Source organism: Hemicordylus capensis, chromosome 1 (genome assembly GCF_027244095.1).
Source record: "Hemicordylus capensis ecotype Gifberg chromosome 1, rHemCap1.1.pri, whole genome shotgun sequence".
NCBI classification, from domain to species: Eukaryota; Metazoa; Chordata; class Lepidosauria; order Squamata; family Cordylidae; genus Hemicordylus; species Hemicordylus capensis.
The window spans coordinates 126,026,641-126,044,878 of NC_069657.1; the positions used below are offsets into that span (position 1 = coordinate 126,026,641).

The following is an 18,238-nucleotide window of genomic DNA, read 5'->3' on the forward strand; positions in this document are numbered from 1 at the left end:
AAACAGTGCTACATCTGCTGGTTACCTACAGACTTGATTACTGTAATGTGCTCTATGTGGGACTGCCCTTGTACGTAGTCCGGAAACTACAGTTGTTCCAGAATGTGGCACCAAAGTTGGTCTCTGGGTCATCTCGGGAGGTGGCGAGAGTACCGGTACGGTAAGCACGGCGGTGGCGGGCGGGAGTGCGCAGAGTGACGCCGAGGCCTGCCGTCTGGCCCGGTGTTGCTTCCCGGCGTACTCTCACCGCCTCCCGCCGCCGCCGCGCTTACTCTCGCCGCCGCCCGCCACCGCCAGGAGGAGAGGAGATTTTTGAGGAGGAGATTTTCTGAGGAGATTTTTACCGTACTTCCCTCTACCGTATGCCTCAGCTTGCAGCCTGCCACCCCTACCGGTATCGTTACGCCCCTGTCTATGGGTCTCTCTCACCCCACACACACACCAGTAAAGCTGCTGCTCCCCAACACTGACCAGCAACAGTCTGTGGGTCTCTCTCACCCCACACAAACACCAGTCTCACTGCTATTGCTCGACATGAAAGATTGGGGCCAATGGTTCTAAAGGAAATGGAGTTGAAAGAAATTCAGGATGGACTTCCGGGTTTGGAGAGTTATGACGATGTTCCAGAAGAAGATGACTTAACTATAATTGAATAAATGTAGATTGTTGTACCACACTTAATAAAAAATAAGACATCCCCTGAAAATAAGCCATAGTGTGTCTCCTTGAGGAAAAATAAATATAAGACAGTGTCTTATTTTCGGGGAAACACGGTATGGTGTCTCCATCAGTTGTTACCAAAGAGGTCTCTTTACCCCTCTCATCAGATAGTGATGGCTCTCCCACATACATTCCTATAGCTCTGAGAATTCTGCTTTTATCACCACACCAAACGCAGAGGCAGTAGGACACATCATAGCCCCATCAGGACACTCCTCAGGAACAGAATTTGGTCCTTTTAATTGAGAATAAAGCTCTTTTAGGAATACTGGGCTGGAACTCACACTTTCCTGCAGGACTGTTTCTGCCCCTAGTAAGCTCCTGACCAATGTTGATGCAACACTCCAGGTTAGATACCTTGATCGAGGTCCTGCTACTGTATTTAACTCACTCTTGCCATCTCTGGCTCTAATAGTGTGCTGACCAAGGTGTAGACTTTGAACTATTGCAGCATGTGTCTTCCATAGCTCCCTAACCTCTCCAAGGTATATGTTCCTATTACCTTGCTTCTGTAATCCAACTAGCACATACCTCTCCTCCTTCCTGAACTTCATGATGTCAGTCTTTTAGAAGATATTTCAGATTCCACAATCCTCCAAAGATTGCACACATTTGTATAATATACTCTTAAGTATATCGTTTAGCACAGATTCTAAGGTTGCTCTACTCCAGAAACAGTAAATAAAGTGTTATCTCGAAGAAATCCCTTCAACATTAAAAACAGAAAATGCTTTAAACACTGTCAATGCTATTGCTAATGATTATTACCAATTTCTCCTTCAGGACCTTTGTTTATTGCATTAAAAAGACAAATATCAGTTGGTTGTAAATACAAACAAATGTTTCAACTTCTATACATCAGCCTCAGACACAGCCTCTGATGCTTTTCCTCGGCCCACCGGCCGACCCGCCAACAGCCGCTTCTCCTCAGCCTGCCAGCCGGCAACCACTTCTGCTTGGCCCGCTTGGCAGCCCAGCAGCGGCCGCTTCTCCTCCGCCAACTGGGTCACCCGTCCTTTCACTAATTGGCAGCTATCTGGCGAGAGCTACCACACATGGGATTAGCAACGGGTACGTTTACGAGAATGATAGATAGATAGATAGATAGATAGATAGATAGATAGATAGATAGATACTAATAATCCTTACAACAATCCTATAAAGTAGCACACACAGCTTAACACAGTAGACATGCTGTTAAGGGCAGGTTCTCACAATCAGAGTTATGTCTGGTAACGGAAAACCCAAGATCCTGGTGATGTGCATGCTCCCATGAAGTGTGTCATTAGAACCTAGGAAAAATCAGTAATCTCAGATTGGCACTGCACCAACCTGCCCTTTACCCAGGATTGTTAATCTTAGATCTGAACTCTGGCTATTGATCCTGAATTAATGTCAGGATGGCGCAATGACAACCCAAGATCACTGATTCTTCCTAGGTTCTGACTACACACTTCATGGGAACAAGCACACACACTGTCAAGATCTTGGGTTTTCCTTTACCAGATATCACTCTGATCATGAGAGTGATCACAAGAACCCTAAAGGCTTTTTTCTGGTGTTTTTCTCCAGGGGTATGCTTGGGCATCTCTACATGTTCTCTTCTTTGTGCATGTGCTCCTAACTATATGAAGAAGAGAGGCACTTTGCTTAATTTCCAATACTTGTGTGCCTCAAGGTTCTATATTGAGACTCCTTTTAATCTATTGCCCCTTGAACCTCTTATATGTTCATTTGGTATTTCACTTTTACACTGAAGATATACAGTTATATTTTTCATTTCCAGATCACAATTTATTGATTATTGCTAAACTTTCTGCCTGCCATGCTTCTGATATTTTTTGAATGTTCACTAGTTCACCAGGTCATGTCTTCAGAGTTCAGTTCATAATAACATAGGAAGCTGCCATATACTGAGTCAGACCATAGGTCTATCTCCCTTAGTGTTGTCTACACAGACTGACGGGAGCTTCTCCAAGGTTGCAGGCAGGAATCTCTTTCAGCCCTATCTTGGAGATGCCGGGGAGGGAACCTGGAACCTTCTGTTCTTCCCAGAACAGTCCTATCCCCTGAGGGGAATATCTTACAGTGCTCAGTGTGGTCTCCCATTCAAATGCAAACCAGGGTGGACTCTGCTTAGCAAAGAGGACAATTCATGCTTGTTACCACAAGACCAGTTCTCCTCCCATCAGGAGGAGAGTTATGCAGTTCAGTTGGCTGCCTAAAGATTTCAGGATTCTGCATCCATGTACTAATTGCTGAACCCAGAAGCCTACGATGTTTCAAGCCTAGCTGACTTCTCCCAGTCCCTTGGGGACAATGAATCAGCAATGCACTGTGCAGGGGCATAGCAAGACCCCTGGGGACCAGAGGTCAAAGTCTCCTTAGGCGCTCCCCTTCCAGTACCCTAAGCCACTCTCCCTGCATCTGACATCAGACACAAGGGGAGGGGCAACCAGCATCTCCCAGCCACTGCCGTCCCTGCCCCCACTACTTAACTGTTGGCCTGAGTGGCGGTGGGCACTGTGGCTGCCTAGCAGGCCTTTCCTCTTCTCTCTGGCTGGCTGAACTGCGCACCTGCACAGTTTGAGAGGAAAGACCCTCCAGGCAGTCACAGAGCCCACGGCCGCAGGGGAGTGGCCTGCCCCACTTGGTTCACACATACACCCCACCGCCCGGAGGCCAACAGTTAAGGAATGGCGGGGTCAGTGGTGGGGCGGCTTCCGGGCCCAGGGACATTTGTCCCTGTTTGTCCAATGAGCGCTATGCCCATGGTACCGTGAAAACGGTGACATGCACAGGCTGCAACTGGAATGCAGCTCCTTTTTAAAGCTCTACCTAAGGGCTGCACTGTGTCCTTCGTATAGTTATGTCCTAACTTTGGGCTCTCTTTGCCAAGTCCTGGTGCACTCTGCGATGACAGACTGACTTTTATCAGAGAATGTTTAACATATGGTTTACAAAAGCAACAGTGAATAGAATTTCCCGATAAAGCACGGCCGCATACTAATGAACGTGTCAGCATTCTGATCCACGGGAGTGTGGCTTGTGCATCCAATGGAAAGAGACAGGCACACAATTTATGCCAACACAACTTCCTAGTGACTGTTCTCCTAACTGAATTTTCTCCTAACGAGCTCTCCAGTCCATGTAGATATGAGATCTCATTGTTGCAAAGAAGACAATGGAATACAGAGAAAATAATTGACTAAACGTGGGTAGAACACTGGCCTAAAGCTTGAAGGTCATGCTGTGTTTAGATTGCTCAAAATGAAATCTCAGAGAGGACAGAGAGTATGGATAATTTATTTAACATAGTTAATTGTTTCCCCCCTCTGTAGCACTGCAGAATTTCTTTGCATTTCAAAAGAAAAACAATTCTATCTTAAAATGGAAACACTGGCCTTTGAAAAAGCAGCAAACAGTATGTTACACAGCACAAGTATGCAGTGATTCTTTTATTCTGCTCACTCTGAACCCTAAACAAGCTTTGTTGATCAATGCTGTATAGCTATAGATTGTCTGTTCACCCCTTTTCTTAATATTTTCCCCGATATGGATAGATCACCAACACAATCAAGGTAAAGAGATCCAGATGCATAAACAGCTTTGCATATCAGTTGCTGGTTTCAGAATTACATTCAAGTGAAGATGTAATATATCTACATTGCATCCTTTTGAATGAGTTGCACATTCCAATGTGCAGGTCAATACACACACCCCAATTCACATGCTTGTGTAACTAGTGGCATGTCAACACTTTGCTTACAAGTAACTAGAGCTGTGCTTGCCTATATTTCTTCCAAGCTGTCCAAAATGAGGAGAAGAATTCCATTGTAATTTCTAGCCTACTTTCCAGTAGGCTTCTGAGATCACCCGGCATTTCGTGTGTCCTTCTGTGTGTCCCCACCCCCCATCAACTTTGTAATGCCTGGACTAATATGAACCAAATCGGGTACAGTTGTTGGGACACATAGTGACACCTCAATGGCGTCGTTTGTGATGATGTCATCCACCCAAATTCAAGATGGCAGACGCATAAACATTTGAGGTGCAAGTGGGCTAACCTATGAACCACCTAACCAATTTGAACCAAATTTGGTACAGCTGTAGGAACACATAGGGACACCTCAGTGGTGTAGTTTGATGATGATGGCATCCACCCCAGTCCAAGATGGTGGTCTCATCAGCTTCTGAGGCACAAGCCAGCTAATTTGTGGACTGTCTGACCCATTTGAACCAAATTGGGTACAGTTGCAGTGAGTGACACACAGGGACACCTCAATGACATAGTTTGTGATGATGCATCCAAACCAATTCAAGATGGCAGACACCTAAACTTTGGAGGCACAAGCGGGCTAACTTGTGAACCACTTAACTGATTTGAACCAAATTTGCTACAGCTGTAGGGGCACAAAGGGACACCTTAATGGGATAGTTTGTGATGATGTCATCCACCCCAATCCATGAAGGCAAACGTGTGAACTATTGGGGCACAAGTGCACTGACTTGCGGACTGCCTAACCAATTTGAACCAAATTTGCTACAGTTGTAGTGAGTGACACACAGGGACACCTCAATCATGTAGTTTGTAATGATGTCATCCTCCATGATTCAAGATGGTGGACTACGTGAACATTTGAGGCGCAAGAGGTCTACCTTGTGGAGCTCAATTTGAACCAAATTTAGTCCATTTGTAGGGATAGTGAAAAGAAAGTAGGCAGATTAGTTTTTACTAGAACAACTTGTTTGTAATTTCAAGTGTACAGTGCTTTCATTACTGCCTGACTCCATAAAAAAGTGAATTATTCTATTCTTGCTTTGTTTTAGAATCCCATTGGAGGCTTCTATAGTAAGAATTTCTCAGGAACTGATAGCTTCCAATGCCTGAAGCAAAATAAACGTTTTTAATTGTACACGTTTAATTGTATTTAATTGTTTTTAGTACAGTGCAAATTATGACTGCAGCTGTGAAATCACTTATAAGACTGAAAATGCTTCAATTAGATTTAAATTAGACAAAAGGTGTGTCAATGACAGCCACTTTTTCTATTCACATATTTCATTGTTTTCACAATTTTCTTTCATATTCTGCACTTTATTCCATACTATTAAGCACTCCCCACTTACCCAAGCAGTGAAAAGTCTAGGGGGCTCACAACACGGTTTAGTTGCCTTTGGATGAGAGTGCACATGAGACATAGGACATTTTTTTAACATGTACCTATTTACAAATACACACACAGGGCATACAGGAAACAAAACAGACACAGAAGTCAAGAAAACTGCTGACCCTGCATCACATTCTCAAAGGAAGCAATGACACCCCAAGAATGCCTCAGTTTTCACCTACTCTAGCCAAAAACTGTCAGCCTTCTGCATTCAAATTGGGCTCTGGGTCATCTCAAGGAGACCATATTACTCCTATATTAAAGGAACTACACTGGCTACAATTCCAAGCCCCAATGGCCCCAAGCTTAGCGCTGGTAGATCTTCCCTTTTGGCCCCACAGTCTCTCCCACTGCCGCCAAACTCCCTCAGTCCTTCAGTCTCGGCACTCCGAACATTTCCAAGCCCCAACAGCTCCAAATTTCTGCCCCTTTCCACTCCTCTAACTCAGTTGCAGCAGACTGCCACTGGTCTGTGTTTCCCGCCCAACAATGCCGGGAACTCTCACAACCTCTCGCAAGAGTTCCGCCGCCAAATCCAGGGCACGCATGCCGGCTAACCGAATTAAATATATAGCTATTTTAAGATTTCAGTGGCACTCTCACAACCGCAATTAATGATCAGAGAAGGAAAGATGGGATGAAAGGTCCCAGACATGGAAAGGGTTACATCAGTACAACTCCCCAATAACTCATTCATGGATTGCAAAGAAGGTGGTTTTTCTTAGAGGGCTATTCCCTCTGCATGTTCCCCACTGCACTGACCGTAACCCACCTTTCTTCTTCCTTCTTCTGTTCATTCCCTCCCCACTTATTTTAAGCTTCCATTGTCATGGCAGATGCAAGACTGGCAATAACACAGTTCTGCTCTTTTGCATGAATCAGGCCTTTCTCCTTTGAAATTCCAGATCCTTCTGGTTCATATCCTGTGGCATGGATTGTAACAGCTGGCTTTCTAGCTCTACATTATGGGCCAAACATATAGTCAGGGATGAGGACTGGAGGGAATTTCAATTACATTGGAGTTCTATAGATTTCAGTAGTAAAACAGAATGCCACATAACCCTTTGAATAGAACAGTTATCATACTGAGAGAGCAAGGAATGGAGCATCAGATATAAGAGCAAGCAGAGCATATAACATACACAGAAACCATCCGGACTGCATTTTCTATTGGACTACATCCCAACCTTGAGTCCCCAGATGTTGATACGGTAGACTAGAACCCATCATCCAGCTATCATGGCCAATCCCTGAACTATATAGAGGTTCTGTAAGGTAGAACCTCATATCGCTTGCATGGGCCTTTCTTTTCTTTGCTTGTATAAATACTGCGAATTGAAACAATCTGCAGGACTACTAATCTGTAGGACTACTGAGGGTTCTGAGCAAGTATGTTGCCTCTGAGTACCAGTTGCAGGGGAGTAACAGCAGGAGGGAGGGCATGCCCTCAGCTCCTGCCTGTAGGCTCCCAGTGGCATCTGGTGGGCCACTGTGTGAGACAAGATGCTGGACTAGATGGGCCTTGGGCCTGATCCAGCATTTTACAGATACCTTCCAGTCTTCTTTCCATTCTCTTATAGTCTGTGCTGAGCATGTTCTGTTCCATTGCTGTGATCTGTTACAGTGGGTACCCAGTTCCTCAATATGGAAACTTAGCAGGAATATGGAACTTGGTGATCTAAGTGGCTGTGTTTATAAGCCCAGAAGAGCCATGTAATGCTGCACTGCCTTGAAGGCCAAGGAGAATGCAGCTGGCATTTACTAGGCAAACTGTCCCACTGATTTATATTATTCAAAAAGCCAAAGTGTTGAAGTTAAATTGAGGCTTCCGCACTTAAGAAAGCAACAATAAATTGGGGGAAATTACTACTACTACTACTACTACTACTATTATTAACAACAATAAGAACACCCTAGATGCACAGAAATTGTAGGCCACTTCAAACAAAGGAGAAGTGGGACACGCATGTATTAAACTACAAATAAAAAGAGGAGAATGTGCATGGTAGGAATAATTCAAGACACTACAGGAAGCATATACGGTTCAGTGGGTACAATGGCAGCTAATAAGTTCAGAGGCTAAAGCACACTGCTTGTTTTGCAACTTACTCCTCAAGTGATACTGAATTAACTAGGCTGACCTCAATTCAACAGCCACACTAGAGTGAGCATTAATCAGTCTCTTACTAATTGTTATGTACACAGCAACTCCTGATTAATAATGATCAGTGTGACAAAGGAGAAGAGATAAGAAGCTTTATAGATAACAGTCTCTAGTTTGCTGTTTCTTTTTTCCTCTATGACAAACACGAAAAGTTGCATCATTAAAATCCCCAGCTGCTGATTCTTCCCTCTGCTTTTGCTTTCAATGTCATAATCAAATTATTATTTCACTGTACTTTCTCTGCTCCACAGCTCACAAACTTGCTAGGTGTCAGACAGCCATTCACCACTATATGGGATATATAAGAGCCAAGTTCTGTAAAATCAAGTAAAGAAACAATATTTCTAAAAGTGGTGTTAAGAAGACAACATTTTGAAGCTATTCTCACGATGGGGGAAAACCAAGCTAAAGAAGCCCAGCCCAGTTTCTCCCCATTGTGAGAACCAGGGGGCTCACAGGCGAGCCCCGTGGTTCTCTGGCAGCTAGCCCGCCAAAGTAGCCCTCCCCTTAACCCGGGCTTTTCCGATCATGTGCTGCCAAGGTGTGGCTCCACACCATGGCAATACATGAGAAGACCCCCGCCGGGAGGCTACAAGCATCTCTCCAGGATGCCCTGCGCACTCGCGTGGGGCATCCTGGAACTTCCGGAGGCCGCACGGCCCCCGATCCCCACAGCCCCCGCTGGCTCCATAACAGAGTCGGCAGTCGTTTGGGTGGCTGATCCGGCCGCCCAGGACTGCCTGTTGATTGTCTGCGGAGAGAGCGGGCTAAGCCTGCTCTCTCCACCTAACCCCATCTGGCGCTTCACACCGATCATGTGAAGCGCCTCTTTGAATCCATAGTATTAAAGATGGTTGTTTCAATGATTTATCAGTGTGACTAAGAGTTTATATGGTGCCACTGATTTGCATGGTGATCCTGCTACCTTCCATGCAAGCACAACCTGGAAAACATTTTGCATTTCTTTTGCAAGTGGTGTTAGTGGCTTGAAGCAGGAGCACCACCACAGGGGGCGGGGGGCAAGGGGCAAGAGGGACCTTTTAGCACAAATTAATAGGTGCTTACCTTCGCTCCGGCTCCAGCTGCAAACTACTCTGAGCAGCAGTGCGCTGCCCGGAACTCCCTGTGGCGGCAGATCAGCCCTGCCAGTCACCTGGCCACTGGTGGGGGATGGGCTCCGTGGCAGCCAGGTGAGTGGTGGAGCTGATCTGCTGCCGCAGGGAGTGCCAGGCAGTGCATTGCTGCTCAGAGTTTGCAGCTACAGCTGGAGTGGAGGAAAACACCTATTAATTTGTGCTTACAGGTGTCTCTCGCTCCCCATCCCCAGTGCCCACACCAGAAGCTCCTGGCTTGAAGGAAATGGGACTGTGAATGAACGGTATGTTTTCTTCGAAGTTAAGACCTAAAATGCATGAACAGGCATGCTAGACCTCTCAACAGTTACTAAAAATAGAACACTTCACAGTCAGTGACAGAAGAGTAGGATATGCAAAACGTTTCAAGCACCCCATTTTGTCTCAAAATGTTTCAAGTGTTTTGAGTGCCATTTTGGTCGGCTGTTTTCCCCCTCCTAATTGGTTTTCTGGCACTGGCTTCCAATTGGTTTGCCATCTCCTTACTTCTTGATTGGCTTGTTAGCATCCAAATCGAGTGTTGTCATGGGCAACTGTGCCCCCACTGGCACAATTCAAAATGTATTCAAAATGACTGGGAGACAGAGAGAGAGAGCCTCTCTTGAAGAATAGGATGCCTCAGGACAGGAGGATTTGTGGTTTTCTTTTCTCATCACTGAGTATAATATGCTGTGCTACTATTGCTGGTATAGTAATAGTATACTGGTATAGTATAGTATCCAGCAAAACTATCTGGTTTTGCTGGATCTCAGATTGACAAAGGGGGGACAAAAAAGGAGGGAATTTCAAAATGTATTCAAAGGGACTGGGAGGCAAAGAGAAGAAAGAACCTACATCAAGTGAGGATGAAGGAATCAAGGAAAGTTTGATTTTGTGGTTTTCTTCTCTCAGCACTGAGTATAATGCTGGGCTTTTGCAGATATGACTATCTGGTTTTGCTGGAACTTCGACTAACAAAGGCAGAACTTGGTGTCCGCCTTCCTTTAGTTGTGGTTTGCTTTGTTTGTGAGATAGTGTTGTGGTGAGAAATGGACAGTGTGTGTGTAATATTTCTTGGTGATTACTCCATGTCTGGCCTTGAAACTAACTTGTGCTTCACTCTCTGCTCTGCAATCTGCATTAAAAAGTGTACTCAGTCAAAATATGACGAAGTTGCTCTAGTTGAGCTTATGCCTATGCTTGCTGCTAAGGGTACTACTGTGGCAGCTGTTGCAATGCTAGGAATATAAAGAGTCATAACTGTGTGTGAGAGAGCAACTTGTGCCAATGATGTTACTGAGGCACTGTGGCTGGCAGTGGATTCTGAGTCAGTGATTCTTTTTTGGCCATTTTTTGGACTGTCTTTGAAATGTGTGTTCTGTGTCAAAGGGACAGATTCCCTTTTACTGTATGCTTCTGCAGTGTTTCAAGGTGGGGTTGTGAAATTGTGTACTCTGCTTATTCGGGCCGTAGAGAACAATGGGGGACTCGAAATGTCTGATTGTTCCTCATGGGTAGCTCTTAGGGATACCAAAGTAGGTTGGGTGGTAGGGCATGGTTGGTTGGCATGGTTGGTTGGCATGGTTGGTCTCATGCTTGGTTCCTGAAAGACACAACTTTTACGGATTGATTATTATCCTTTCTGACCTTGGATTGTTTTCCTGGCTATTCTTTGCCTCATGTTCTGGTCTCATCTCTATGAATCTCTATGAATTCAAAAAATAGTTTAAATGCTGTTCATCTTGCCATGGGACTCTCTCCTCTTCAGATAGGCAAGACCTCTGCCTGCTTTGCTTAAGGGAAAACCACAACTCATGCTCATGCTTTTGCAAAATTTGTCATTTTCAAAATAAACATGGAAGAGCAGGGAATTGCATTTGAGAGCAGCCCTTTACGAACAAGGCTTACACCTGCTGACCCAAATGCCCCGATGCCCTCTATTGTTGGCACCATCAACGGTGACACTATCAAAGTTGGGCTTGACTGAGAACGGCACCTCAGGTGTTACCAATCAAGCTACCTTCAAAAAAAACCCCAAAGGTGTTTCTAAGGATGTCTGCCACAGCCATGAAAACATTGGGAGGAGGATAAAACATTGATGTCCAAATGCCAAAAGACCTTGTCCTCATCTTTGGCATTGGCATTGACATCGACAGCTGTGGGTTTGAGCACCACAGTAAGCTCTACTCCTCTGCCCATGAAAGTTCATCAACTATCCATGTTTCAACCGCTGTCACCAGCGGCTCCATCAACATCGACGTCCCGCCACATGAGACCTTAGACACTTGCCTGTTGCCCATCTATTTCATTGTTGACGATGGTGATTAGATGGCACATGCATCTCTACTACCTCTTCCTGCCCTTCCTTCTTCTGTCACGTGTCTTCTGCAAGATCTTAGAACACAAAACCAAATGTAGAATACACCATAATGGCAGAGACAGCCTTGGTTTCCCCTCCTCTTACAACTATCTTGAGGCTATGGACTCTCCAAGATAACCCAGAGGCCTGGTTTCCCCTCCTCTTATGACGATCTTGAGGCTATGGTCTCTCCAAGATAACCCAGAGGCCGACCTGGCTGCCGCATTCTGAACCAGCTGTAGTTACCGGACTACACACAAGGGCAGCCTCACATAGAGCGCATTGCAGTAATCCAGTCCGGAGGTTACCAGCATACGTACCACTGTTCTGAGGTCGTTTATCTCAAGAAACGGACTCAGCTGGCATATCAGCCAGAGCTGATAGAAGGCTCTTCTGGACACTGACTCAAACTGGGAGACCAGGGAGAGGCTCGGATCCAGAAGCACCCCCAGACTGCATACCTGTTCCTTCCGTGGAAGTGTGACCCCATTCAGAACAGGCAGATCAAACTCATCTCCCGAGTTTCGACCCCGCACAATAGACTCTTCATTTCTTTCTGTGAGGAGAGCTGGTCTTGTGGTAGCAAGCATGACTTGTCACCTTAGCTAAGTAGGGTCCACCCTGGTTGCATATGAAAGGGAGACTTGAAGTGTGAGCACTGTAAGTTATTCCCCTCAGGGGATGAAGCTGCTCCGGGAAGAGCAGAAGGTTCCAAGTTCCCTCCCTGGCTTCTCCAAGATAGGGCTGAGAGAGATTCCTGCCTGCAACCTTGGAGAAGCCGCTGCCAGTCTGTGAAGACAATACTGAGCTAGATAGACCAATGGTCTGACTCAGTATATGCCAGTCTGTGAAGACAATACTGAGCTAGATAGACCAATGGTCTGACTCAGTATATGGCAGCTTCCTATGTTCCTATGATGGGTGCTACCTACCATCCAACCTACAAAAGAAATGGGCATGTGGGCAATTTTAAGCTTTTTAAAATCTTTTCCCCAAACCCAATAGGATTCTTTGGGGGTCTGGTAAAGTGTGCTGTCGAGTCGATGTCGACTCCAGGTGATCACAGAGCCCTGTAGTTTTCTTTGGTAGAATACAGGAGGGGTTTATCATTGCCTCCTCCCACGCAGTATGAGATGATGCCTTTCAGCACCTTCCTATATCGCTGCTGCCTGATATAGGTGTTCCCACAGTTTTAAACCCGCATCCTCTGGCTTGATAATCAAGTCATTTCCCCGCTGTGCCATTAGGTGGTTTTAGGGGGTCTAGGGGAAACTACAGGTTACTCACATGTAACGTTGGTTCTTCTATTGATCATCTGTACTTCTACACAAATGGACTATGCGCCTGCACAGAGACCTCGTCTGAATCTAACAAGCTCAATTCTCCTGCTTCGGGCGGGAACCCCGCCCCCAGCCGCTATATGCGGCTGGACCACTCCTCATCCCCTCAGTCACAGAGTCCAGCTTCAATGAACCCTGCGGGGAGGATGGGAGGGTGAGTAGATGTACAGATAACCACTAGAAGAACCAACGTTACAGGTGAGTAACCTGTAGTTCTTTGATGTTATGGTCTCTGTCTTCTACACAAATGGGCGCATAACAAGCAAGCACCCAAGGACGAGGGAAGAACAGAGGCAATATATAATCAACCAGAAATATTTTTATTTCAGAAACAAACATATCAATTGAAGATAAATTGCTGGACACTCCTGCCAAACACAGCATCATTCTGTGCCCTGGTATCAATTGCGTAATGACAGATAAATGAATGGGGTGAAGCCCAAGTAGCTGCCTGACATATAGTGCCCAACGGGACCGTCTGATCAAAGGCCACAGAGGCCGCCATTGATCAAACAGAGTGCACCTCAATAGTTGCAGGCAACTGCTTATTAGCCAATTGATAACAAAGTTCAACTGTGGAAACTATCCACCTAGACATGGATTGGGCCAAGACTTGGAGACCTTTATGGGGCCCATCATATAGAATGAACGTCGTGGCCCACAAAACTCTAGGGCATAGCCCAGGCATATAACCATGAGGACCCACTGGTCCATAGTCACTTTTTCACAGCTCGCTGAGAACCAGACAGGTCCTGAAGCGCTCCAAGTCACTGTTTCTTCTGGGGGATATTTGAACACAGTTTTTGAAAGGCCGGTTTACTGGGCTGGCCACCCGACTTGTATCTTGGCTAGAACTTATTGCCACAAAACAACCATTCCAAAGATGACTGTTGCTGTGACAGGGCCTTCCACGGTTGATAAGGCGACCACTTAGCAGTCCTCTGCGTCTTGCTAGTCAAGAAAGCATAAGACATGGAGCTCCTCAACTTCTGTACCTTCTGGAGCATACATCGGTCTGCTCAGAGAAGAGGCTAGAGCTTTCGAAGGGCAGGTCCTCAACCCTAGCCCGGGCCTCATAGTGCAGTAGGGGTGTGCACGGAACCGCAGAGCTGCAGTCCGGCACTGGGGTGGGGGGTTCCATTAAGGGCGGGGGGGCTTTACTTACCCCTCCCGCGCTTTCCACACTCTGCCGCCGTAATTATTGAAAAAATTGCTCCTCCGATGGCTCCTCCTCCGATGGCTGACTGTTCCGATGGCTGACTGTTCTGATCAAAAAAATGGCCGCCCCCTTGAAGCCCCAGCCCCCTGCTGCTGCCTTGAAGCCCCCTCCCGCCCCCTTAAATCTCGCCCCGGGCCCCCGACCGATAACTCTTCAGAAGCGGGCGGGCGGCGGGGAGATGTCCTCCCGCCCCCTTCCCTGCTGGGCTGCAAAAGACTTTAGGGAGGCTTCTGCGCGCGCACCAAGTGGGGATGATCCCAGAGAGACCACCTCAGAGTCCTGTGAGCTATCATTGCTCCCATATTCTGGTTCCAGTGGAGTTCCAAGTGTCCTGTGGCATGGGCGTCGCACCCGAAGGGGAGCCCGGCTTGCTACCTTGAATGTCCGGTACCGAAGTGGAAAGTCCTGTTGGCGGCATCTGGGAAGGCAAGGTGGCCTGAGCTATCACCGGAACTGAAGGGGGTGGTTCGTGACACTCTGCACGGCTCCTCGGGGAGCGCTGCGGTGAGCGGGAACGCGGCCTCCCTTCCAAATGTGAGGGGGGTTCTTGCCAACCCCACATAGCCAAGGGTTTCCCATATGTGGGATCCTCTGAGCGGGCACAATCGGAATAGTCAGATCGGTAGTCCACTTTGTATTGACCATACGATTCGCAGTCCCGGTGCCATTCACCGTACAACGGTTCAATTGTGCTCAAAGCGGAGCGATACTCTGTCGCCCGGTATCAATCTTGATAAGACTGTTCACGCCGGTCCCAGGCCTAGTCTTGTCTGTAAGTTGAGGAGCATTCTTCCGGTTCCTAGTGGGTACCATGGTTCCTAAGGGGAATGCACTCCTGTTGGGCCTGAAAGGGTGACCATCTACTAGGCAGCCATGAAGTATCTTCTGCAGGCCTGGTCAGCGAATACACCTCCTCTGACAAAGCATATCCTGATTCCTCCGTCGCCACCGAAAGTTCTCTACTCGACTGAGTTCTATCATGGGCCACGTTGAACAATTCCATCACCACAGGCAAGCTAGGCCGCACCGACATGGACGATTTTTGCACAGTACGATTTAAGGCCACTTTAGTCTTCTTGGCCACAGGTGCCTCCGATGCAGGAACCTCCTCCACCTTCTTCTTCTTGGGTATAGGAGGGAGATGACAACCCACTGGCAAGTCTCGATGTAATTTCAGTTTTTTCTTTTTCAACTTCAGTACCGATCCCGAGGGATCTGGGGAGGATTTAGGTACTGTAGGCACCGGGCACTGATGAAGATCCTCAGAGCACACGAGCTCACTCATAGTTGCTGACATTTGAGCGGCAGAGGACGTTGAAACTGGTACCAAGGCTGAGTTTTCATTCTTCACACATTCAGATTGCATTGACGAAGCCAACTTCATTGACCACTTCAGCAACAAGGCTTCTAAAGAACAGAGAGCCAGATCCCACAGGGCTGCGCACAGGTGAGAAGCCCTATTCTTGCAAGCCTGCTTCGTGAACTTCTGGCAATGAAGACAGGTCTCAACAATGTGGGATTCCCCCAAGCACAAGAGACACTCGGTATGAGTATCGGGGGAAGGGAGCTTAGATCTGCAGCGGATACATTTTTTAAGTTTGTTGTACCTGGCATAAATGCCGAAAGCCGGCTGGCCACCACGCTCTATCCTGGCTGGGATCGAAGCTCCAAAGTAGAGGAACCCCCCCCCCAAAAAAACCCCACAAAGAACAAAAAATGCTACTACACCGAGAATAAAGAAAATAAGAAAGAAATCAAAGAATCAGGAAGAAAAACAACAAGGGGTTAACTGAATCCTACTTGTTGCCAAACTGCAGACTCCATGATGTTCACTGATGCACGGACGAAGAAAGACTGAGGGGATGAGGAGTGGTGCAGCTGCATATAGTGGCTGGGGGCGGGGTTTCCACCTGAAGCAGGAGAATTGAGCTTGTTAGATTCTGACGAGGTCTCTGCACAGGCGTATAGCCTATTTGTGTAGAAGTCAGAGATTACGTCAAAGAAGGTTAAATACTTGTTTACAATTGTTCAACTGCCCATTTCTTTTGTGGTTTGGGTGGTATTAGCACTGATTATGCCCTACCACTCAACTCACTTTGATGCCCCTAGGAGCTGCCCATGGGGGAACAATGGGATTTTCCAAGTTTCCCCATTATTCCTTATGGCCGAAATACTCAAAAAGGTTTCAAGTCTGTTTCATCAAAACAGCTGCTCTGCCACTGTTTCAATTAAACGTTTTGAGAATTTTGCATTTCATTTTGAGCTCAAAACAAAATGCAAGTTCTATTTCATGCACACCCCTAAAGAAGAGGTCAGTGTCCATTGTGTAAGACCCTTTGACTCCTTTAGTAATATGTGAGGAGATACATTATTTGGCCTGGAAAAGAGAAGGTAAAATAACGTCAGTCTTGTGTAAAGCAATTTCCCATCATCATTAAAATGTTTAATAATGAGATGTGGAGGTGGAACAGATCCAGTTCCACCAGTCACTAATGGACAGAGAAGTGATGCAACTAATACGAGGGACATCTGCTGTCCTTCCATATTTCTCCCACTTATTTCCTCAATAAGCATGCCAGTTTCTCTTTCCTAACATTGTGAGGGTTGACAAAGCCCAAAATGCCAGTCATCCTTAATCAGAGTTTGCACACATACACACACAATGTAGAGTTGGAGAATGAAGAACATGAAAGGCAATGAGAGTGGAGACAATAAAAAATCAGGATGAATTTGCATATTTCTTTAAACTTCCTTTCCAGTCTCAAAGTTAGAAAACACAATTTCCCCCACATTTCATGTTGCCCCTCAAATATTCTTGAAATGAAAAATTTCAAGCACTTGATCTTCTCAGTGCCTGAAATCTATAGTTACACCTTTCTTTCACAGCACTAAGTGTTGCGTTACAGAGCATTACAACCTGTTAAGAATGCATGTAAACTCAGCTGAAATACTGGCTGCTAAAATCAGTACAAACTAAGGAGACAGGACATGAAAAGGGAGTGGGGGGGACTGGAGTACAGAAAAAAGGTTAAATCCAAAAGGCAGACCCATACTGTAGAAACTATTCACACTCAGATCACTCGATTCAATATATGACAGAGTTCCATTCCTCAGAAGGAGATATTCCAGCAGCTGCAGCTTCTCTCACTTCTGTAGCTCTCTTGCAATACTACAGCTGTATTGGATAAAAGTCCAAGCTGAACAAGCTGTATTGGATAAAAGTCTACAGAACTATTAAAGGCATAGGAGACCTATCCCTTATGGATTCTGCCAACTCTACATTCCACCCAGAAGTGATGTGACCAAAAGACTGACCATACACAATGAAAAAACTAACTTTAAATAACTCAAAGGTTCATGAGACCTATATTCAATACTGTCAGTTTGATGCTCTGAGTTCATATGTAATGCAGAGCTGCAATTTACTTCAAAACAAATGCAGAAGCTTTCACTCTTCTCCACTTGCATGCAAAAGAAGAGAAGAGGGGGAGCCCTCCCAGATTCCTTCACATAGTAGGAAGTATAGTTTTTCAGTGTGTCTGAACCTGGACAATGTGATCACTGCTTCCTCGCAAGCATGAGCCCAGCCAAGCACAAGACAGATCTGCAAAGCAATTGATTGTGTTGTACAGTATATTGTAGGCTACTCCTGGGAATAATATAAACTGGTTACTGGTCCAAACTGAAGTTTAGAACTCTATCAGCAGATCTGGTAGAAATCTAATCTTTCCACTGAATAGCGGAAAAAGCATTGCATTTCAAGCATGAGCAAGCATGCTCAAATTAGCTGTTTTCTTAAAACCTGATCTTCAAACAACTGAAAGCACCACTGCAGTCAAGGGCTGCAATTAATTCCAGATACTTATCTGAAGTATAGTATCAGAGATGAGGTGTTCTTAACTTCAGCATGCAACTTGGCTCTGGCTATTTGGAAGATCAAGTTCTGCCCAAACAGCTGATCACAAATAGAGCCAGTTGCGTGTATTCCATTATAGCTTTTTGTTAATGGGCAGATCCAGTATGATGCTTCTGGCAAGGGCCATGAACACTCACATCATGATTACACCACCAAAACAGGTGAGAGGGTGGGTCTCCCTGCCACTACTAAAACACACAAACTAAATCTGCTGTTTGGTGGGTGGGTGAGTCAACA

General features: G+C 46.0%; 1 protein-coding gene across 14 annotated transcripts in view; it reads right to left on the reverse strand.

Annotated features, from left to right (window-relative positions):
- The window catches only part of PTPN5 (protein tyrosine phosphatase non-receptor type 5), a 137,561-nt gene that overhangs the window by 74,772 nt on the left and 44,551 nt on the right, over positions 1–18,238 (reverse strand). The window lies entirely within an intron of this gene.